A 24394-nucleotide genomic window follows, 5' to 3' on the forward strand; every position below is an offset into this window, starting at 1 on the left:
TAAGTTATGGGTAAACCCAGCCAGCCAGGTGCCACCAGCATCCCGAAGAACTCCACCAGCAGCAATTCTGCCATTACTAAGGCAGGAGCCATCCGTATTCAACTTGACAACCCCTTCCCTGGGCTTCCTCCAACCAACTAACTGGACCTCTTTAACCGGGGAGGGGTGAACCAGGGGCTCTCCTTCAAAACTCTTTGTAATAACAGAGAGTTTTTTCGAGAAGTAAAACCGGAGGTCAGGAATAAAGACAGTCTTCTCAGCAAATAACTCTTCATTCCTCCATTTCCACATTTGGTGACAAATAATAGCGAAGAGAATAGCCCCGTGCTCCATACTGGCCAACAAATTCCCATTAACGCCTTCAGAGAACCAGTCAATATCAGAGAACCCCATAAAGGAAGGAAGGATGTGGTGAGGAAGGACCCCTTCCCAAACCTTTCTACTATTCGGGCAATCCCTCAAAGCATGGCACAAGGTTTCCACATGGCCGCTGCATCTGCTACAGGCACTAGATACAGCCAAGTGCCTTCTGTGTCTATCTGCATTCGTGAGGAGCCTGTCTTTGACTCACAGCCATAGGAAACTCCTAATGCGGTAGGGGACTTTGAGGGCCCAAATGGACTTCCAAATTTCCAAGGGAGGATCAGCCCTATTAGGGGTAAAAGGTTCATAGGCCGATTTGCAAGAATAAGAACCATTATTAGTCAAGGCCCAGCAGTGTCTGTCCTTATCCTCCTCCTGATTACTAATCTTCACACCTCTAATATTAAGGAGGGTCTCCAGGCTAAGAAAGGAGTCGAACTTAGACCAGATCCAGTCTCCCTCCGAGTCCACCACATCAGCAATTCTCCAGGAGAGGAGATCATTCGGCGGAGGGGCGATGCACACCTCAATCAACGGTTTGTCACCAATCCAGGTGTCATACCAGAAACTAATGGATCTCCCATTACCCACCTCCAAGCCAATCCCCGTACAGAACTCAGCAAAAACAGCACTAAGCCATTTCCAGAGGAAGGAACAGCTGACAACCCTCTCCTTCGGGCCACCAAAGATTCTATCTTTCCTATACTTGCCGCACAGAAGACGAACCCAAAAGGCAAATTAATATTATTATGACTATTAACTTTTATTAACGAATCAAAATAACTGTTGATGATTTCAAAATAGAACCGTCCAAAAATTAAAGTTGTTTAGAATCATATTTACTATAAAATTATATATTTTTTATTTTTAAAAAATTCTAATTTTCAAAATTTTTTCTCACTAAATATTCATTTTCTCTTGCCAAAAATTTGGGCGAACCTTGGCGCAACTGTAAAATGTTGTTGTCGTGTGACCGAGAGGTCACGAGTTCGAGTCTTAGGAGCGGCCTCTTGTCAAAAAATTGGCAGGGGAAGCTTGCCCCCAGTACACCATTGTGGTGGGATCCCTCTCCGGACCCTCGTTTAATAGGGACGCGTAGTGTATCGGGCCGCCCTTAAACATTCATTTTTTCTCTTTTAACCAAATAACTTCTTAGGCAAAAAACACTCTTGGTCACTCAAGTTTACCTCTTATCACACCATAATCATTAAACTCTAAAATAGAGGAATAAAGTTACTAAAATTTTGCTAATTTATACTGAGGATTTTAAAATAATTATAAATAGTAACAAAACTAACTTTGTTTTCATCTAAAGTAAAAGTAAAGATAGTTTTATCTAAATTTATAAATTAATTTATATTTAAAATATTATAAGTCTTAAATGTACATGCGTAATGTGCGGACATATGACTAGTTTATTAATAAAAATAATATGTGAAAATATGAAAAATATATAAAAATAATTTTAAATATTTGTGTTAATAGATGTGATAAATGATAATATTTGCTTTGAGGAGAAGATCGGAAAGAAAGAAATGAATTTTTATTATTAGAAATGAGATTAAAAAGGAAATTATAGTAAAATCTTTATAAATTAATGCTCGATAAATTAATAATCTCTTTAAAATAATAATTTTTTTCTGATCCCGACTTGAGCCAGATCACTAATTTTATATTTGATAAATTAATAAAATTTCACGATCCCAATATTATTAATTTATAGAGATTTTATTGTACATGTAAATATTATCTTTTATGCAAATGTACTAATTTATCCTTTAGCATACTAATTCTATTAGATACTGTGTGGATAAAATAAATTCATGGATCTTAAATTGTAGTTCATAGCTTTTACACTTTATTTCATAATTCTTTTTTAAGATAATTTAAAAGTACAAAAATAAACCTTGTGGTTTGGCCCATTTTCGAAGTGCACTCATGTGGTTTAAAAGTTTGCAAGTCGGTGCCTTGAACTTCATTCCGTTAGCAAAGAGGGGTAAAATTGACTAACGGTGTTAAAAGTCAAAGGGAAAATAGTTAATTTGATCCTTATATTTAATAATTTTATAAATTAAGCATCCTTATTATCTAATTATCACAAACAAACCCCAAAATAAGAAATAAAAGTTCAATTATACCATCTTCTCCATTACTCTTTAATTTTTTTTCTTTCTCTCTCATCTTTTTTAATTTTTCTCTCTCTAAAATCAAGTTTCTCTCTCTAGAATCACTGTTGAATAATTTCTTCCCATTTGATGGATGTGTACAAACAACACACCTCAATTCAGACACTAATTCAGACATCGAACGAAAACCCAGCAATTCTGTAGTTCGCCAGATATTAGCAATAACACTGTCCCAGAAAAACATCGGCGGCCGCCGCGGAACCACACAAATTCTTCAACATTCCAACAGCATTAGCCAAACAGGAAGAACAATCACCTGAATTCAAATCCCCCAAACGCTGAGCATAACCTTCAACCAAACCGGAACTACTAACTCTAAATCCAATCGCGGTCTGCAAATCAGCAAGAACATCATCTCTCCGCCGGAAAAACTCAACATCATTATTCGCACTCCTACTACATTTCTTAAATTTCACGCCCGTATCAATCTTCCCAAAAAATCACCATGTTCATATCTCAAATAGCAACCCTCAAGTTGAATCGCAGCACCATAAGAGTATGGACAAACAAGGCCGATCTGATTAACCGCACTTTGGATACATCTTGAGCAATCGATGATTTTCAGATCGCCTCTGCACTGGTATAGCCCGAAGACGGAGGATTCCGGTGAGGATGAAGTTGAGTTTCCGATTGCGAAGCTGTTGTAAGCGGATTCGGAGGAAGAGGATACGATTGAGGAAAGGAAGGAGTTGAGATTTGATTCGAATTGTGAATTGGTTTGGTATTTTTCTTGGGAGCAACCTGCGTAGATGAAGATGTGAGCCTGAACTGAGGAATTGCCATGGATGAAGAAGAGGGAAATGCAAATGGGAAGAAATTATTTAACTGTGATTCTAGAGAGAGAAACTTGATTTTAGAGAGAGAAAAATTAAAAAAGATGAGAGAGAAAGAAAAAAATTAAAGAGTAATGGAGAAGATGGTATAATTGAATTTTTATTTTTTATTTTGGGTTTGTTTGTGATAGTTAGATAATAAGGATGCTTAATTTATAAAATTGTTAAATATAAGGACCAAATTAACTATTTTCCCTTTGACTTTTAACACCGTTAGTCAATTTTACCTCTCTTTGCTAACGGAATGAAGTTCAAGGCACCGACTTGCAAACTATTAAACCACAGGGGTGCATTTCGAAAATGGGCCAAACCACAAGGTTTATTTTTGTACTTTTCCCTATAATTTTTTTGAAATTTTATATTATATTTATATATTAAGAGTATCTCTAATAAACTCTTAGTCCATTCTCTAAAAATCATAAATAATTTACTCTTAGTGATTTGAAGAATGACATATCATCTCCAGTAATATTCTTCATATTCACCTCCATATTTATTATTTTATCATTAAAATTAGTAAGTATCATTATATTTACTAATAGTGAGAGGAGAGAGACTACTCAATAATAAATTATTAATAACAAAATAAAATAAGGAGGCATTAGGAACTCCTCAATATCATCTCCAATAATACTCATATTCACATCCTTATTTATTATTTCATGACCTAATACATTATCAGCTCCCTGAACTCGTCCAAAATAGTAGATTGACTCCCTAAACTTTGAAAATGTCTTACCAGCTCCCTAAACTTGCTTATTTCGATCACTAGCTCACTAAACTTGTCCATAAAAGTATATTAGCTCCCTGAACTTTGCAAGTGTCTCACTAACTCCCAAAACTTGCTTATTTTGTAACAACCAAATACAAAAACTTATTAAACCCAAATTCTAAAAATACGTCTTCATCTATTCGAGAGGTAATTTTTTCGCTTCTCCTACTTTTGAACCTATTGTAAGAGTTAGTGTTGCAGGTTTGAGAGATTGAATGGATGAGGATCGAGAGTTAGTATTATGGTTTTTGTATTTAGTTGTTACAGAATAAGTAAGTTTGAGGAGTTGGTGAGACACTTGCAAAGTTCAGGGAGCTAATCTACTTTTATGGAAAAGTTTAGAGAGCTGGTGATACGAAATAAGCAAGTTCAAGAATCTGGTGAGACATTTGCAAAGTTCAGGGAACCAATCTACTATTTTGTACAAGTCATGGAGCTGATGATGTATTAAGCCTTATTTCAGCATTAAACTTATTTATTTACCAAAAGTGAGAGATGAGAGACTAGTCCATAACAAAATATTAATAAAAAATAAAATAACGAGGCATTATGAGCTCCTAAATAATAGAAATGATAGAGAGGGTTGTGGTTTATTTGAATAGTCACAAAAAGATTATTTGAGTTGGTTTTTAACCCTCCATCCCTAAGTCTTAGCTTAAGAGCCCAACTAAAAAATGTTTGGAAATGCTCTACAGTCCATAAAGAAAATAAGTTAAAAAATTTAACGAAATAATGACTTAATAAAAGACATTTAATTTTTTAAATAAACTTTCTTTGATTTGAATTGTAATATTAGTATCATGTGATGTGATGTTTAAGAACTGTTTTTTTTTTTTTTTTTGAAGAAATGTTTAAGAACTGCTTATGTCATGAAATAAGGGATCTATCCTTCATCTCCTCTCAGTCTCTCATTTTAAACATAGTACATAGGGTGAAACTTAAGTTGGTGGTTGCAATTTATTATTATTATTTTTTTTTTATAGAAATTGGGACGAGACAGAACTTGGGCGGGGTGAGCACCCATGACCCAAGAACTCACTTTTTTTTCTTTATTATTATTATTAGGAATGTTGGTTGCAATTTCTATAAAGTAAAATTTTACACTCCTTCCGTTCTCAAATAAGTGTCGTTTTAGATAATTGTTTTTATTCTGTCGTTTTTGTTTTTCAATAAAATTTAGTATAGTTTTTTTTATCTAAGCATTTAAATTTTGTATTGATTTATGTATTTTTTAAAGGCCTAATACACAAATAACCCCCTAAACTTGTCCAAATGTTGCAACTGCCTCCTCCAACTTTCAATTGTAGCAACTTACCCCTTAAACTTGTCCAATTGTAAAACACAACCCCAAATTGCTGACATGGACTGCAATTGAAGAAACACGTGAAATACAAAATCTGCAACGCTCGTGGAGTATGATAATCAGATCTTTGGCGTGATACGAATCCGGGGAAACTTTTTTACGGTTGCTTCAAATACGGGGTAAAAAAATTTCCAATTTGGAGTTATGTTTTATAATTGGACAAGTTTAAGGGTAAGTTGTTACAATTGAAAGTTGAGGGAGGCAGTTGCAACATTTGGACAAGTTCAGGGGGTTATTTGTGTATTAAGCCTTTTTTAAACTTTCAAAGTTTTTTCTCCAACCATTATAGGAGAGGGAATTTTTATTTAGTTAATCTATATAAATTTATTAATTTAAGTGCATATTAATTGTGTTTCTTAATTTGTGTGAAAAACTCTAAAACGACACTTATTTGAGAATGGAGGGAGTAATATTTTTGAAATATATGCGCTTTAATTAATAATATAAAGATAAAAAGTTCATGTTGGGTATTTAGAGTAGAATAAAAGTGATAACTTGCTGGATCAACTTTGATATTCTTTGCCGGAGTTACCTGCAAAACAAAACCGGAGACAGGATCTCCGGGAAAACTCTCCGACGATCAAGTCAGTTTTTGTAATAATGAGTCTCTGATTTAGCAATAGCTTTGTGGGAGAAAATGTGAACGTACCTCCCCCCTTATTCTTAAGGCCTTTTATAGGTGTTTTTTGGGTAACCGCCGAGGGCGGTTACTCCTTAGTGGGCCACGTTCTGAGGGCGGTTACCCCTTTTTAGGTCATGTCCCTTTCGTGGCTTTCATGGCAACGAACGTGATTCTGAGTGGGAGTCTTGACGCTCCGTTTAGGAATTCGGGGCGGTTTACTCGCTGTGCCCGCTTCCTTCATTCGGGTCTCGTCCCATCTTAGCCCATGGGGCTTTAACATGGGCTGGGCTTGCGAAATGAATATAACCCGTTTTGGGCTTCGCGGGTTATCACATGCCTCCCCTTTGGTCTAGCAAGAGCCCTTTTAGGGTCTTTTTATAGGGGACGCTTCATCTTTGTCCGATTATTTTAAAGTTTTGAATTTGTGCATTTCTCTTCTTTCGTTTTCTCCGGCGTCGACCTTTTAATTCTGTTACTTCTTTTCCGGCGTTGACCTCTTAATCCCGTCACTTCACTGTGTTGTCTTTTTCATGTAAGTTTTTCTTTTCACATTTGTTCCTTGTTCGGCTTTTTGCTTCTGTTTTCCTTTTATCGATCATGTCAGACCTCGACTTCGCGCCGTTTGACGACGATTATGTCCGCGAGGTCTCTAACGAGGTCGAAGAGATGGTTGAGGAAGCTTCAACCAGCTCTCCTGGGTGTAATTCTCATCCCACCGACTTCCTTCATCTGGCGAATACAACCGACGAGGGTTTAGGTTTTGACCCCAAAAAATTGATTCCGCCACCTGTCCCAACCCCTCGTTTGTTACCAAAGAAGGACAGGTCGGGAAGTCTGGTTTGTCAAGAGACAATCGATGATTTGCGGGAGCATTATCCCTGGCTCCGAGGTCTCGAGACTATCATTCCTGGGGAGGATAGGGGACCGGGCGATTACCCAAAGGGGTACTTCACTATTTTCGTGGCCCAGATTATCTGCGGCTTCACTTATCCGCTGGCGGATGAGATTGCTTCCGTCTTAGGCGGTTACGGAATCGCGCCCGGGCAATTGCATCCTAACAGCTGGGCCGATTTGACTCTGGACAAATTCTTGGCGGATTGTTTGGAAGTTCCCTTTTCGCTCAAAATCTTCTCTAAGCTCCACCATTTCAAAAGCTCGGCGGGGTATTTCACTTTCATCCGCCAGAGCGGATACTATGGTTTTGACGAGAAGCTGAACAAGATCCGCGAGTGGGATCGATCTTACTTTTTTATCAAGTTTAACGAGGAAAACCTGAACTTCCTTCGTTCATGGAGCCGACCCAACGTAAAGAGTTTGAACTTCGGGTATCCCAGCAAGGAAGAATCCGCCGTTATCAAGTTCCTAAAGAGCACTCCTCCTTTTGTATGGACATACGATCAGGCCTTTCATATGCTAAGGAGCCGAGTAGCGATTACGTACCGCGAGGGGGATCGCGTTGTCTATATTCCTTACCGTGTTTTTGTGCAAGGTACTTTTTATTTCCGAGTTGATGGTTTCTTTTAACCCTTTGCAGGGGTGATCCTTTATCTCAAATCGCTGCAGATCGGGAGGCCAAAGCCCTGGCGAGAAGAAAGAAGCGGATGACGAAAACCGCTTCCGTTGTAGGGGCGGATCCTTCTGGAGGGACGATTCCTTCTATTGGGGCGGCTTCCCCGGTTAGGGCTTCCGCTTCACAAGGTCCCGCTTCTGCCTCCGAGGATCTTCCTTTAACCAGGAAGCGGAAGATAAGTGCGGATACAGAGTCTTCTCGTTCTAAAAAGAAGAACACTTCTGTGTCCCTTACTGTTGGCGGCGCACCTGTATCCGCCTCGTCTAAAGGAAAGAGCAGTACCCCCATTCACGAGGTATCTTGATCTACTCCCTCTCGTATTGCTACTTTTTCCTCATGAGCTATATGCCGTTCTCTTGATACTTTTCTTTATGCTTTTGCAGCCAATCCCCGATATTAGCGGATGGTGGACTAGGACTTTCGGCCTGGCCGTGAACTTCTCTTGCAAGGATATTGTATCTTCCATATGCAATGTCCTCGGGCGACTTCCCTCTGCCTCCCGTGTGCGCGAGCAAGTATCGCTCCCTACTGCTGTGGAAGGGATCGAGAAGCGTTCTGTAGAGGTATATTATTGCTTTGTCCTTCGCTTTCAAATATCTTGTGTTCATTGTAACCGCATATTTCTATTCGCCCATTTTTATTTGTGAGACGTGTTATATGCAGATTATCAATTTCGCTGAGGGCATTCTCCGAAGGGATGCAGAGCGAGCCCAGGAGTTGGAAAGTCTTGGTACGGAATTGGCGACTCAGAAGTCGCTTTATGATGATGTCCAAGGGAAGGTGAAGGTCCTAGAGGGCACCTGTCAGAAGGCCGTGGGCGAGAAGGAGGAGGCCCTTAAATCCCTTCAGGCCAAGTCCGATGAACTGCAAAAATCCCTTGACAACCTAGCTGCTTTCAAGGAGGCCCAAAAGAAGAGGGTTGAGGAGATTTTGGCTGAAGATGGCGCCCGCATCTACTGGTATGGGGAGCGGATTCATGCGGCTTATGAGCACGGGCATCAGGGTCTAGTACTTAACCGCCCCAAAGTTCCCATCCCTGAAAAGGATTTAACTGGGGAGTGGGATAAGCTGGAAGCCGAGGATGCTGATATGGATGAGGTACTCTTCTTAGATTGGAAGAGTCTTCAGGATCCTCCGATTAGCTGCGAGATCCCTATTCAGCCCGCGGAAGGAGAGGCACCCCAAGCCGTTTCTCAACCTGTGCAAGAGGTACCTCTCACCGAAGAGGTTACTGAAGCGGTTACCGATTCAAGGGTTGAGGATTCGCTTGAAGTAGATCCTCCTACCGGAGGAGATGAGGGAGTCGCCGCAGTTCAGGAGGGTATTAGGGGCGAAGGAGAAGAAGCTGTAGCATAGCTTAACTTATATTTGGACTTTTGTATGTAAAAACCATGCAACAAACCGCTCTGATATATATACTTTCTTTCGATTGTTGCTTTTCATATGTGTGTGATTGTCACTTTTTTGCCCTTTATATGCGCCCTTTGTCCTTTTGCCGACTCCATATTTGTGTTTCTTCATAGCTAGGGTGGCCAGACCCTTTTTGCAATTTTGAGTACTCGTTTATTCGCTTAGTTTTATGCCTTAACTTATAATTCTTCTTCTTTCGAAAATAATCATAAGTTTTGATCATAAGGTTTTGCGAGTGATGCGTAATCATGCATCCGCCTTTCTTTAAGAGGCAACACATTTATGTATTTTTGATTTTAACCCTAAGGTTTTTTTGCGAGTGATGCGTAATCAAGCATCCGCCTTTCTTTAACAGGCAACACATTTATGTGTTTTTGATTTTAACCCTAAGGTTTTTTTTGCGAGTGATGCGTAATCAAGCATCCGCCTTTCTTTAAGAGGCAACACATTTATGTGTTTTTGATTTTAACCCTAAGGTTTTTTGCGAGTGATGCGTAATCAAGCATCCGCCTTTCTTTAACAGGCAACACATTTATGTGTTTTTGTAAAGAATCCGCATTTTGTCGTAACATACTGAGTGAATGTAATAACTTTTATTGATGACGAGAAAAAGTTTATTACATATGTACACCAATTGTGCGGGATCGAAGCCTCATTAAAACCTTTTATCAGAAAACCCAGTGGGAAAAACTCATAAAAGGAAAAAGAGTACTCGTCATTTCCTCGAACTACTCGGCCTTTCTATATAGGCGTAGATTCTCTAGATTCCAGGTGCGCGGGAGCTTCTTTCCGCTCATTTCTTCTATTTCAAAAGTGGCTGGTCCCAGCTTCTTGGATACTTTGTATGGTCCGATCCAGTTGACACCCAGCTTGCCTTTGCCATCTCTGGATTGTATTTTATCCGCTTTTTTCAAGACCAAGTCGTTCTCGTTGATTATTACTTTTCGCATTCTTCTGTCATGGTATTTCTTGATTCTATTGCGGTACATTGCCATTCGCATGTAAGCTTTTTCTCTTCGTTCCTCCACAGAATCCAAAGCATCTCTGATGTTGATAGGATTTTGTGTGTCGCAATAATAAATTGTCCGATCTGTGGGCGACTTGATTTCAACAGGTAGGACTGCTTCGGCTCCATAAACTAGCGAGAAAGGTGTTTCGCCTGTTGCTGCCTTTACAGAGGTTCTGTATGCCCACAACATATGGGGTATCTCATCCGCCCAACCTGTTTTTTTATCACCTAGCCGCTTCTTGATGCCTTGAACCATGGCCCTGTTGGTAACCTCCGTCATACCATTTGATTGGGGATGGTTTACAGAAGAAAAATGATTCTTGATTCCCATGCTTTCGCAGTATGTTTTGAACTTGGCACAGTTGAACTGGGTGCCATTGTCGGTTATAAGCTTCTGCGGGATCCCAAATCGCATGATAATGTTCTCTCGTAAGAACTCGATCATTCGCTCAGGTGTTTGTGCGGTTACTGCCTCCGCTTCTACCCATTTGCTGAAGTGGTCCACTGCGACTATCAAATACTTCCTTTTCTTTGTTGTTTCTGGGAATGGACCCACTATATCAATTCCCCATGTTGCGAATGGCCACGCTGTCATTATAGTGATTTGTTCAGCTCCGGGAACATGCTTTTCATTCGCATGGATTTGACAGTTGTGACATTCCGCAACCATCTTCTGGGAATCTTCCACCACCTTGGGCCAGTAGTATCCCAGCAGTTTGACCTTTCTTGCCAATGCCGCCGAAGCTTCGTGCGCGCCACAAATTCCTTCGTGTAGTTCTCGCAGCACATAGTCTCCTTCATTGCGACTAACGCATTTCAACCATGGACATGTGTACGATTTCCGATACAAAGTTCCATCCCGCATTGAGTATCGTGTCGACTGCCCAATTATTTTTCTGGCTAAGCTCTTATCAACCGGCAAATCTCCCTGCTCCAGATATTGACGGATTGGCATCCGCCAATCTTCATCGTCTTCCAGTTCCTCGATGATCATAATCTGATCAACCTCGAATGCTGGTGCCGATTTTATTTCCAAGCTGCATGCTTTTTGACTCCATGGTTCTCTACTTGCCGCTGCTTTTGCCAATTCGTCAGCTTTTGCATTTTGGCCTCGTGGAACATGCACCATCTCCCAAACGACTCCCTTGTGCGTTAACTCTTGTGTCAATCGGCTGACCACCTGATGGTATTTTACTAGCTCCTCCTGCTTCACTAGATAATTTTTTGTGATCTGGTTTATCATGAGTTTGGAATCGCTGTAGATTACCACTCTTTCTGGGGTGAGTTTATTGAGCAACCTCAATCCACATATCATGGCCTCGTATTCCGCGGCATTATTGGTAGTTTTGAAAGTTAATTTTGCTCCATAGTACAGGCGGATAAACTCCGGACCTTTGATGACGACTCCTAGCCCAGCTCCGTCTGCAGATAAGGCCCCATCTGTGTACATGCTCCATTCTTCTTTTTGTGCCTTTGGACATTCATCATCATCCCAGGTGAATTCGTTCACGAAGTCGGCGAGCACTTGGCTCTTTAGCGCTGGTCTTCCTTCATAGCGGATATCGAATTCGCCCAGGCGAATTGACCATTCCATCAACCGGCCGGATGCGTCAGGTTTCTGCAGTACCTTTCGCATTGGGATGCCAGTTCTCACAATGATAGTATGCGCCTGAAAGTATGGTTTCAATCTAGCCGCCGTGGTTATCACTGCGAGGGCCATTTTGTCCAACTTCGAATACCGGAGTTCTGCATCCTTCAGGACTTTGCTCACGTAGTACACTGGATATTGTTGCCCTTCTTCTTCTCGCACCATCACAGTGCATATCGCCATGCTGGTGACGGATACATAAAGGAACAAATCTTCTCCGTCTTCCGGCCTGCTCATTAAGGGCGGATAACATAGTAATCGTTTTATCCCCTCAAATGCTTCTTGACAATCCGGCGTCCATTCAAAGGACTTGGATTTTTTGATGGCATTGTAGAAAGGTAGACATCGCCTAGCTGAGCATGATATGAATCGCCCTAATGCCACCAACCGCCCGTTCAGTCTCTGTACTTCCCTTATGTTCCTTGGCGTCTTCATCTCCATTACTGCTTTAACCTTCTCAGGATTCGCCTCAACCCCTTTGCCGCTAACAATGAAACCCAGGAACTTTCCCGCTCTTGCTCCGAATGTGCATTTCTCTGGGTTCAATTTGAGACCATATTTGATCAACACTTCTAGGATTTCTTTGATATCCCGCGGGTGGTCTTGCATTTTCTTGCTTTTGATGATCATGTCATCAACATAGATCGAGAAGTTCTCGCCGGATTTGTCTGAAAATATCTTGTTCATCATCCTCTGGTATGTTGCTCCCGCGTTTTTCAATCCAAAGGGCATCACCTTGAAGCAATAAGTCGTCTGGTGAGTTATGAATGATGTTTTGATTTCATCCGCCTTCTCCATGGGTATCTGATGGTAACTGGATTTCACGTCGGTGAATGATAAAGCTTCATATCCTGCAGTTCCATCTACCAATATATCAATGTTAGGAAGTGGATACATATCTTTCGGACATGCCTTGTTCAAGTCTTTGAAGTCGACGCACATTCTGTACGTTCCATTCGGCTTTTTGACTAGCACCACATTGGCTAGCCATTCCGGATAGGTGACTTCTCGAATCGCATCCGACCTTAGCAAGTCCGCCACTGCTTTTTCAATCGCCTTTTGCCGCTCAGGAGCATGTCCCCTCTTCTTTTGCCGCACTGGGGTTGCCCCTTTGTCTACATTCAACCGATGGGTTGCTACGTCTGGGCTTATTCCTTTTAGCACTTCATTTGGGGCGGCAAATGCCGACTCACATTGGATCAATACCTCGGTAATGGCTTTCTTTGATTCTTTTGAGAGTCCAGCCGCTATTCGCACGTTCTTATCATTCGAGATGGCGAATATTTCCGTTTCTCCCAATGCTTCCGCCGGCAGCTTCTCTTCGACTTTATCATCCTCTTCCGGTTTTGGTTCAAATGATAATGTATAGGCCTGTTGAGATACAAGTTGATCACCTTCAACTATGACTCGCCCTTGGTGTGTTGGCAAATGTAACGTCAAATGCTTCATTGAGATGAGCGACTCCATCTCCGACAGGAATGGCCGTCCCAGAATTATGTTGTAGGCCAGTGGGAGATCAACAATTGCAAATTCTAAATCACCTCGCCATTTTAGATTCTTATCGCCCATTTCTGCCTCCAACACCACCTGCCCACTTGTTTGGGAGGATTGACCCCCAAAACCAGTTACATCCATGAAGGTGTGTTCCACCCGCTCGTCGTTGATTCCCAACTTGTTGAATGCTGTCCGGGTAATGACGTTGCAAGAACTGCCTGTGTCGATAAGGACCCGCTTGACGTCCCATCCTTCAACGGCCATCGTGATCACCAGGGCATCCGTATGTGGCTCCGTGATTCTCGCAAATGAGTAATTGAGGGCATCCCCCCTATGTGTGTTGCTCTTTCGCCGTTCACGGCGAGTTCTTTTTATTGGAGGCTCGTAGATTCCGCCTGCTATCACGTTTATCACCCCTTTCTTCTGCTTCTTTTCTGGCCGTGTTTCTCCCTCATGCGGGAGCGTTGTTTTCTCATCAGCTGTTTCTTTTCTTACAAATTGACTCAGCTTGCCTCTCTCGATCAGTTTTTCTATTTCCTTCTTCAGTTCGTAGCAATCATCTGTGTCATGGCCATTCAACCTGTGGAACCTGCAATACTTACTGGGATAGCGCCCCAAACTGGTTCGGCCTTTCACCTCGGGGAACCGCACATCCTTCTTCAAGGGGCTCTTTTCGATCCAAAGTAACACCTCTTGGCGAGTCGTGTTTAGTGGTGTGTGATGTCCTCCACCTTGAAAGGGACGATCACCTCTTCGAACAAAATTACTTTTGGACTGGGTCTGACGCCGACTGTCCGAAGTGGTTCTAGCGGCATCTCTTTCTCACCGAGTTTGGGCCCTATGTTCTCTGTTGACATCATCCACTTCCATGAATTCCTTTGCTATCTTCATGAGCTCGGCTACAGTGCGTGGTTTGTTACGGATGATTTCTTCCCGCATGCTCCAATCTGTGGTTCCATCCGCCATGATGTTGCGAATACTCACGATATCTGGGTTCTGCAATCGCACCAGGATATCGTTAAAGGCGACAACAAATTCCCTTAGGGAATTATAGTTTCTCTGTTTGATCTCCTTCAGCCGCCTATCTGTCATATCTGCCGCTTTACAGCCCACGAACTTCGCACAGAAATCCCGACTATATTGTTGCCAATTGTGAATAGATTCTGCCGGTAAAGATCGAAACCAATCAGATGCCGCACCGCCCAAAGTTGTCGAGAATAACCTGCAAATTATGCTTTCGCTTGCCCCTGCAACATCCATTAATTCTCTGTAGTTCCTGACATGAGCCTCAGGGTCAGAATTTGGATCCCCATAGTATTTTGGTATGGCAGGTGCTTTGATTCTGTGATCTGGAATGAATTCCCGCAACGAAGGGACAAAAGGTGAATCGCTCTGGACCTCTGCTCTCGGCCTAGGCGAGTACCCCATTCGCTCCATCATGCTTCGTAATTGATCTTCTAAGTCAATATCGGGTATTCGCCGGACTTCTTCCATCCGCTGCTGGTGAATTCTGGGTGGCATCCACCCGCCCATCGGTGTTGAGACGTGTGCCTGTTGGGGGACTAACCGCTGTCCCGTTATAGGATCAAAGTTCCATGTGTGCTCTCACCCAGGAGTCATCAACTCCGAATGTCTGTGAGGAAAAGGTTCCACTTGCTGTAGCGGAAGAGTGCCTTGCACTCCTGGCAACGGTTGGGATGGCTGCCAGGTCGGATGTATCGTCGCAATGAGATCTGGGTGCGAGTAGTTGCTTGGGTGGCTGTGTGGGTTTGTGCGACTACTCTGGCCCACTTGATTTGGCGCCTGAGATGGCTGCGGGAGGGCCGATATGACAGGGATAGTCGGTGATTGTGTTGAGATAACCACAGGTTCTTGAGGAGCAGCCGCCACGGCGGTGTTGTGTTCGGCGAGGGCCGTTAGTAAATTAATCATTCGATCTCCAGCCGCCTGGCTCATGTTCGAAGCCAAGACTTGTCCTGCCATCTGCACAAAATCACTATTGGACATTTCCATCTCAGCTTGCACTTGGACTTCCAATAAGGGACTCAATTGTCCCGAAGGACCCGATGAGCTAGGCACCACAGGCTGTGCACTTGCAGGTTGCGAATTCGCAATCCGTGATCCCCTGGAGTTCATACTGGTTGATCTAGTGGTAACGCCGGTCGTTCGTGATGGTTCTAACATGTTCTTCGTGTACCTTTAACCAAATATTGGTAAAAAAGGTCCACGCTCACCGCACCAATGATAACTTGCTGGATCCACTTTGATATTCTTTGCCGGAGTTACCTGCAAAACAAAACCGGAGACAGGATCTCCGGGAAAACTCTCCGACGATCAAGTTAGTTTTTGTAATAATGAGTCTCTGATTTAGCAATAGCTTTGTGGGAGAAAATGTGAACGTACCTCCCCCTTATTCTTAAGGCCTTTTATAGGTGTTTTTTGGGTAACCGCCGAGGGCGGTTACTCCTTAGTGGGCCACGTTCTGAGGGCGGTTACCCCTTTTTAGGCCATGTCCCTTTCGTGGCTTTCATGGCAACGAACGTGGTTCTGAGTGGGAGTCTTGACGCTCCGTTTAGGAATTCGGGGCGGTTTACTCGCTGTGCCCGCTTCCTTCATTCGGGTCTCGTCCCATCTTAGCCCATGGGGCTTTAACATGGGCTGGGCTTGCGAAATGAATATAACCCGTTTTGGGCTTCGCGGGTTTTCAAAAAGATATTATTATCTCTTTACATAAAAAAAATCATAATTAATTATAAAAATTATAATTAAATATACTACAGAAATTAATTTTTAATATAATATATTATTATTTTCTATAGATCACAAATAAAATATACTTTTATATCATAATTTATAAATTTTAAATCTAAATTCATAAATTCTAAAATTTTAAAATATATCTTGGACCATAATTTATAAAATATAGTCTTTAAAATAAATTAAAAATAATAATTATTTTAATTTGACATAGGTCAAATTATAACAATTTTTTAAAACTAAATTTCTAGGTGAATTTCTCTATCTAAGAAATCATATTCCCCACCACGAGTACAACATTGAAGGAAATGAAAGTTAAGAATAATATAAAGAATGTAAAATTGGATGGAGAGTAACAAGCATGGGCTAAGTTGTGTGAGCCCAACTAAAATTACAAGTTGGAACTTTCCAGATCCATTGAGTTATGAAAATCCAACAATCCTATCCTATGCTAAGAAATCATCATAATATTTTGGGATCACCAATTCATAGAGGATAGATCAACACTTTGTCCCTCTCACCATCTCTTTGCTGCAATTGTTTTGAATCTTTTTTTTTTTTTTTTTTTTTATGAAAATCTGTGATTGTACGTGGAATTAAATAAAGAAAAATTAAAAGGAAAGAAAGAGGGTAAAAAGGGCAACAATAGTCAATAAAATGAATCTAAACCATTAAATCCAAGGTTTTACAAAATTATACTAAAACATTTTAAACATGTATTTTACACCAATTTCACCCGATTTAGCCTCATATGCAATTAGCTGGTTAAAATTGTCTAAAATTGACTAAAATTACTGAAATTCGGTAAATTGCCAACCTTATTGTATAGTTTATTATGTAATCCAGTAGAAATGTCAAGTAAACAAATAAAATGGTAGAGAAAAATTACTTATAATTATACTATAGATTTTTCTGCTTCAAATTGCAATGTGTGAGCAATTTTGATAAAATTAAATGTTATTAAAACTTTCTGTCTTTTATGGTTAGCTTTGTGTAGCCTTACAATTTCACACCAATTTAATCTTACGTGAAATTAGTTGAAATTGTTGAAAGTGACTGAAAGTGAAAAATACTTTTTAGGTACAAGCAATTTTACATTAAATTCAACTACTACCTTCCATTGATCCCACATGACTCCTAAAAAGATAACATACCTTTTCAAGATACATAATTTTATCTAATTCATACAACCGTTTCTGTCTTCAAAGACCCCTTTCGCTTCACTGATTTGTCTTCCTCCGGCCCTTCGTCTTTCATATTAATGACTCCTTTGGATGCGCATTCGGTTGGTCGTCTGTCTTTTTGCTCTTGTACCGATGCTTTTCTAGGGTTTTATAAAAACTTGTCTAACTTTTCTTGTTTTGCCATTTGTTTATCTCAAGGGCAAGTTCTCGATAGTATTCGGTATCATGTCATTCACTCTTGTGGAATTCACAATACATCACATTAGTGCAACGACTGGAGTTCTTAAGCTTTGACGAATATTGAATTTGTAGCTTGTTTTTCTCGACGCCATACAATATTTCTTTTCTATGAGCACCCAATGGTGCGAAATCACGTTCCACTTCCTCTCGTGCCTTTCTTTGGTCTCTTTCCCTTTCATTCTTTGATCTTTTGGGGTATTCATCGGACCTAACTTGTCTTTTAGTAGCAGATTGAGGCGATGCCCATCCCACTTCACAAAATCTTTGGTCCTACGCATGCGATCTGGAAATGTTTTGGGCTGTCTGGTTGTGAGTTCTTTGGACAGGTCTTTGCTTTAGCAATTTACTGCCATTTCATTTACATATCCATCCATATTAAGGTGTTGGATCTGGATTTCATTTTTTAGAACCTTCTAACCCATTCTCGAAGGTTTTCATATGGTTCCTAAACTAAGTAATTTAAATCTTGCATGGTTTGTCTCTCTGTTGTTGATATGTCAAAGTACTATGAAAAACCGTTCTCCATTTCATTAAAGTTCTAGATAGATCCATGTAAGAGTTGATCATACAAGTAGGCAGTGACGTTTGTTAGGGTTGTGGGAAAGAGTTTGCATGTGATAATGTTAATGTCCATTATAAATGGGAAAAAGTCTGCACATGACCTTCAGAAATCCTTCACATGAATAGTGGGATCTCCCAATCCATTATATTATTTGAGTTGAAAGGTATTTGAATCCCATTAGGATTGGTCTCGTTAGTATGTCTGCACAAAGTGGCGAACTGGAGTTCGTGGCTTTAGGGATCTTAACCTCAATGCTAGCATTGTCCATAGCATTCAGAAGTCCTTTATAGATAAAACTATACATATTTTTATTGTCGAGAGGAGCTTCATTTCCCCACGTCTTTTAGTAGATCATGGTTCTCTAGGCTATTGTTGATCCTTGGATCTTGACCCCGTTGATTTTCTTTAGTCTTTTTGTTAATCACGTTGATAAGATTCGATCAAGTTCTGTCTAATAGCTGTTGAGCGATTTCCGCAAGTGCATGGTTTTGCTTGTAGTAATAAAAAGATATCGATCCCACAGGGAACGTTTTTCAACAAAAACTTATTTATGTGTGAATTAAATACGACTTAAGGTTTATAGAAATAGATAATCGTTAATTGAAATTGGTTTTGAAATTGATAGAATAAGAATTAGGTTAGAATATGTAGAATGCTAGAAATCAATTCTGTTTTGAAAATGAATTACAAAACATAAACGTTTAGTGTTTAAAATAAGAGATTAATTGTATTCGTTTGCATTAAGCAAAGAAAACAACTTTAAACTTTGTATAAATTATAAAAGTGTAATAACGAAAACTCCTTCAATTAAAAGGCTTTGAACCGTAGACAATCCTTCTACGGTCGGGTTAGATTGCTACCTTAACCAAATTAATTCTCAAAGAATGAATTTGCCTAAGTGTTCAACAAAGTTTCCTTGTAAAGATATTGAATTTAACTACGTTTTAATGAAAACACCAGAACTCACTTCGGATCATTTACAGAAGTGCTACATAAAATTATATTGAATTGCATGAACTTTATTAGATGAAGTGTGAATTTGATATAAGTTTACAGAGAATAAAAAGCATGGAAGCATTCAAAACGACATGAGAGTTCCGGGTCGTCAATCCTTTCCTCAAACCTCGTTAGAGTTTGTCAGGCTCCGGGGTCGAATCCGCTACTTAATCTTCTCGCTGAATCTTCGGAATAGAGATGGTTCTTCTACTACCAAAATGTAAACTAGTTTTAACAGATCTTAATCTAAATCTAATCGCTACTGTGTATGTAATTATTTGATAAACAATGTGTGTACATCATATCGTTTTTTACAAAATCGAACTTCTAACTCTGAATCATTTGACTCAGAATTTCTGCATAGATTCTGCACTAAATCTTAACTCTCAATTATATTTTTTTCAACTTTGAATCAACTCTTTATTTATAGATGTTGAAGAGTCGTGTCTAGGGGACGTGTCTTGATGGGCGTGGCGCCTAGGTAGAGCTTATGAAATATATATTATGATAAGGATGTTAAGACTATGGATGTGATCTTTCTAAATACTTTATCTCTACTAGACGCTACTACTTAGGGGCAAGTGTACCCCGTCGTATCAAGTAATAATCCGGTTAAGACCGGGTATCGAATCCACGGGATTTATAACTACAAGTATTAAACGACTCGGTTTTATACGTTATCTAAGCGGTGAATACTTTGGGTTGATTTGGGAAACAACTACAAACTACTCCTAACTATAGGTGAGACATATTTATATAACGAAAACTCTACGAAGTGATATGGATGGCGATAAGTTATAAGTATGATGAACAATGACTCCAAATATATATGGTTAATGATTTACTCTTGCAATGACGACTACGTGTAGAGTGACCGACCCCATGAAGTACTTAGACTACGTGGTTCCTAGTCAAGGTGTGTCTAATACTGGGGATTAGAAACTAGGGCACGTAAGTTTCGTGGCTTGTCAATTCCTACGGTTTCCGGTGCGTCACTTCCGGTAAGGCAACACCTATATGAATCCCTAAAGATAGCCCGAATGGCGTTGGAAATCGCGTTCCCCTACACAATAATCAATTACGAATGTCAAAACAAGTAACAAACATCAACACATATAAAGAAGTAGAAATTGTAAATCATAAGTTATAAATATGGAAAATGTAAATATGGAATACAACCAAGCCTAGTACATAGGAAGAGTACAAGCTAATTAGCAAGTGAAAAGGGAAGAATCCACCCTCGGAACTAGCTAACCGGACTCAAAGCCGTCTCTTAGGACTTGGAGGTGGAACTCTCGAGCTTGGTGAATGAAGATGGAACGGAACTTTGACGGAATGCCGGAATAAATGAACAAGCTCTCAAGGTGATAGAGTTTTTGCTATGTAAAATCTGAATGTCTAAATGAGTGCTAATCACTCTTATTTATACACATCAAGCTAGGGGTAAAATTGTAATTTCATAAGATACAAGCATGGAGATACATTATTTCTGCAGAATTCCCATGACACGCCCCGCATATGGTTGAGGACGCCCCGCGTATTGACCCATTTCGTCAATAATTTCTTGCATGTGGGCCAAATACAGATCTTGTTGTCTCAACCATGCCCCGCGTAAAATGGGTTACGCCCCGCGTGGTTGAGCTTCTGAGATTTAATAGCTTGCATTATGTCTTTTACGCCGCGCGTAGCCTGAAGCATGCCCCGCGTATGTGAGTCCCTGGATCTTTGGATTAGAGAATTTCCCAAATACGCCCCGCGTGTAAGGTAGGACGCCCCGCGTAGGACCTGTTGACTTGGGAGACCATGCAGTCTGACTTTCATGATTGAGTGTATTATTGCATATACGCCCCGCGTGGTGGTTCATACGCCTCGCATATCAGTGGGTAAGTCCCACGTCGTGCCTGTGGATTGCTCAATCAGTTCTGACTAGATAACACGACCCGCGTGGGGGTTGATACGCCCCGCGTATGTCGGTGGAAATTTGCTCCTTACTCGTACCTGAAATACAATTCTTGAGAGCCGAGTTAACTTGATGTTTTATTTTCTAAATTTAATAAAAAATAAAGACAATTAACCGAATAGTACGGATTTTATTTTTATTTTGTTATTTTATTCAAAATCCCTTATTTTTATGATGAAACTTATTTATTTGGTCCTAAATTAAGCCGTAAACCACACTAAAAGATAGGGGCGAAACGTCCCTATCAACCTCCTCGGACTTTAAAGTTTTACTTGTCCTTAAGTAAAAGAAGTCGAAAGACAAAGGATTGAGATGATTAAGAAACAAACCTTCGGTGTGCAAAGCTAAAGTTTTCGGCAAAGTTTTCGGCAAGTACCTACGCAAACAAATGACCGACCAAAACTTGTTTGAAACCTCCATGATCAAATTTAATAGGCAATATCAACGAGGGCCGATTATCTTTTGAGAACCCGTATGTACCTCACCAAGGGATTTCATTCTTACGCTCAAATCTTGATGGGTCGGTGTTTTTGCACTCTCCTTTGCACTTACTCGAAGTCACTTTGAGTTTGCATTTTCATCCGGGCTTTTCCTCCTATGTTATGGTCTAGGCAATATTAAAAATGAACCCCGAGGGGGATTGTAATGTGGGTAGCTTTTTAGTGGTTAATTTTCTTATAGAAACTCGAGTTCAAACACCGTTTTGATGATTGCACCGTATTTTTATTTTGGCCTTAGCGAGTTCGTAAGCTCGAAATTGCACGGGTGGAGCTTGAGAATGCCTTTTTGCTCTTTATTATGTCTTTTCTTTTGTTTCGAGAGCGGCACAAAAACGATTTCGAAAGCTTATGGTGCTTACTTGTCAAGGCCTTGGCTTGTTTTGGGTCATTCTGGTGCGATTTGATTTTGTCGGTATTTGAACAAGAGGAAAAAGGGTTAAATGTTAAAAAGGGTATTAGCAAAGAAGTCGGTTAATAGGCTCGAGGGGGTTTCCTAAAGGTTAATGAAAACGAGAAAAATAATTTAAAAAAAGAATTAGCCTAAGTGGGTTTGTTTTATCATCTATTGCCCTTTTTACCAAAATAAGTGTACTTAACCCAGTATTAGATGCAAACTCTATGAGTCGAGTGAAGTCAAAGCCCTCGAAAAATTATCAAAGAAATAGAATTCTCGTACGAACTCTTTTAGGCTCAAAGATACCTCACAAAAATTCGGGTTAAAATGTGTACGTTCAAGTTCTCGTCAAATTTTCAACCATCCCGTTTTTATTGCCTTTTTAAATTTCATTATAGAGATAACCTGTGGGTTAGGACTCAATGCTTTTGTTTAGTACGAACCTAGGTTTTTCATAAATTCTAAAACTTCAGAATCAAGACTAAAATTTCTTAATTAAACCGACCCTTTGTTTTAACGTCTTTACATTTAAGAACAAATAACAGAACTTTTAATTAATTTCCGAGGGAGGTAGTGTGTCGGAATAAATTTAAGAATCAATAAATTAGTTTAATTATTTTGTTATTTATTGGATTTTTATTTTTGTTTTTGTTAGTGCAAAACAAACGGTGAGTGCGGGGTTGCACGGCCCTCTGCGTTATTAAAATGACGTCTATTCCAAGGACGTCGCAAAAGAAAAGAAAACAAAAACAAAAATAAAGATAGAATTTAAAAAGGACCCTGGAGGTCAGGTCCTACGCGTGGCGTACCCAGGGGGGCGCCCCGCATAGGAGATGCAAATTAAGCAATTTGAGGCCAGAGGCACGGATACGCGGGGCACACTTAGAGGGGCGCTCTGCATGTTCCGAGTTCTAGGCCAGTTTGGAAGGCAGAAGGTTGGGCACGCGAGGCGTGGAATGGGGCACGCCCCGCGTGTACATTATTAACTCGTGCATAAACAGAAAAACGAACACGGAAAGAGGAAATAAACAAAACCAAACACAAAGAAAAAGCATAAAAAGGGAAAAAGAGATAGATATATTAAAATAAAAAGAGGGTACAAGAAAAACATAAAAGATAACAAAAACAAAAGAAACATAAAAAACAAAACGAACTAAAAACATAAACACGGAAAGGAAAAACATAGAACAAGGAAAAACATAAACAGCAAAGGGAAACTAGGGTGGAGGCGGAGGAGGATGGCCGTGAATGTTGAAGTGGGTGAAGAAGGTGTGGGTGAAGGCGTCGAAGCTAGCCCGATCTGCTTGCCTTTGGGCCTCGGAAGCGTCGAGGCGAGCATCGAGGGCGTCGAATCGTGAGTCGAAGTGGGCCCAATCATGTCGTTGGTTTCCCTCCAAAATATCCAACTGGGCGTAGATGGAGTTGAATTCGTGGTTGGGGGGTGGACTAAAGTTGAGTCCGAGGTCGGAGTCCCAACCTTCTTCCGCTTGTTGCTCGCCCGCCCCCGAACTCTCACCCGGGCCGGAAGCACGGTGTTTGAGGGACTTGAAGGCGTTTTTCTCCAGGGGGCGGGGTTCTAGATGGCGAAGGCGGTCAAGGGTGGCAGGGCCAAGGGCGAAAGTGGTGGATCATAGTAGCAACAAGTTTGGCACGCTTCCGGGTTGGCATGTGGTGGATCATAGTAGCAACAAGGAAAGAGAGGTCGAATTTGAGACCGTTGGCGGAACAATACAAAGCCAAGAGCTCGAGCTTGTTGACCTTGTTAGACTCGGACTTCCCCGTAAAATAATAGCTGATGAAGCGGTGGAGGAGGTAGAGGATAGGGTCGCGGATGCTTCTCGGGTGGAGGTTGGATACATCATAGGAGTCTGAGCCGGTGATAGTGGCCCAGAATTCACGGGCAGTGTCATCGAAGGGCCAATGGGTGGTGCCTGGTTCCGTTTTCTTGGTGAAATGGGAGCGGATCCAGGTCGTGTCAATGGAGTAAGGATGGTTGTGAAGGCGAAAGTTGAAGAGGGCGGCACCGGGGACACCATTAGAGTCAAGGGTGGAGAAGAATTCCTGAACTAGTGATGGGTACACAAGATGGCGGGCACGAAAATGGTTGTGCCAACCAAGGGCTCGTAGACGATCTTTGAATGCACTTCCGAGGTCGTAGTGGTCGAGAATGCTGCGATCAATATAAGGGAGGGCCATGATGGTGGAAGTGGAGACGGTGAGGTACTGGACCACCTCCGCTTCCGTGTGGAGGTGAAATGGGGCGTTGTATTGGTTGGTGAGTGGTGGTGTCTCTTCTCTTTCGGGTGGTGGTGGTGATTGTTGTTGTTGGGAACGAGAAGAGCGGGCACGGGTCGACCGCGGGGGACAGTCACTAGCGGCTCTCTTGCTTCGAGTCATGATTTGGGAAGAGTAGGGAAGAGTGTAGGAGGAATATGGGGAGTTAGAGTGAGTGTAAGGGAGGGAGGTAGGAAGAAGGGGAGGAGTGGGAATCCAAGTGAAATGCGGATTCCCAGAGGGATACAGAGGGCGTG

At 41.0% G+C, this 24394-nt stretch overlaps 1 pseudogene; it reads right to left on the minus strand.

Moving 5' to 3' along the window:
* Positions 1–2478: 2478 nt before the first annotated feature.
* LOC136206202 (plasmodesmata-located protein 8-like) lies at positions 2479–3339 on the minus strand (annotated as a pseudogene).
* Between the last annotated feature and the right edge of the window lie 21055 nt (positions 3340–24394).

Source organism: Euphorbia lathyris, chromosome 1 (genome assembly GCF_963576675.1).
Source record: "Euphorbia lathyris chromosome 1, ddEupLath1.1, whole genome shotgun sequence".
Classification (NCBI taxonomy): Eukaryota; Viridiplantae; Streptophyta; class Magnoliopsida; order Malpighiales; family Euphorbiaceae; genus Euphorbia; species Euphorbia lathyris.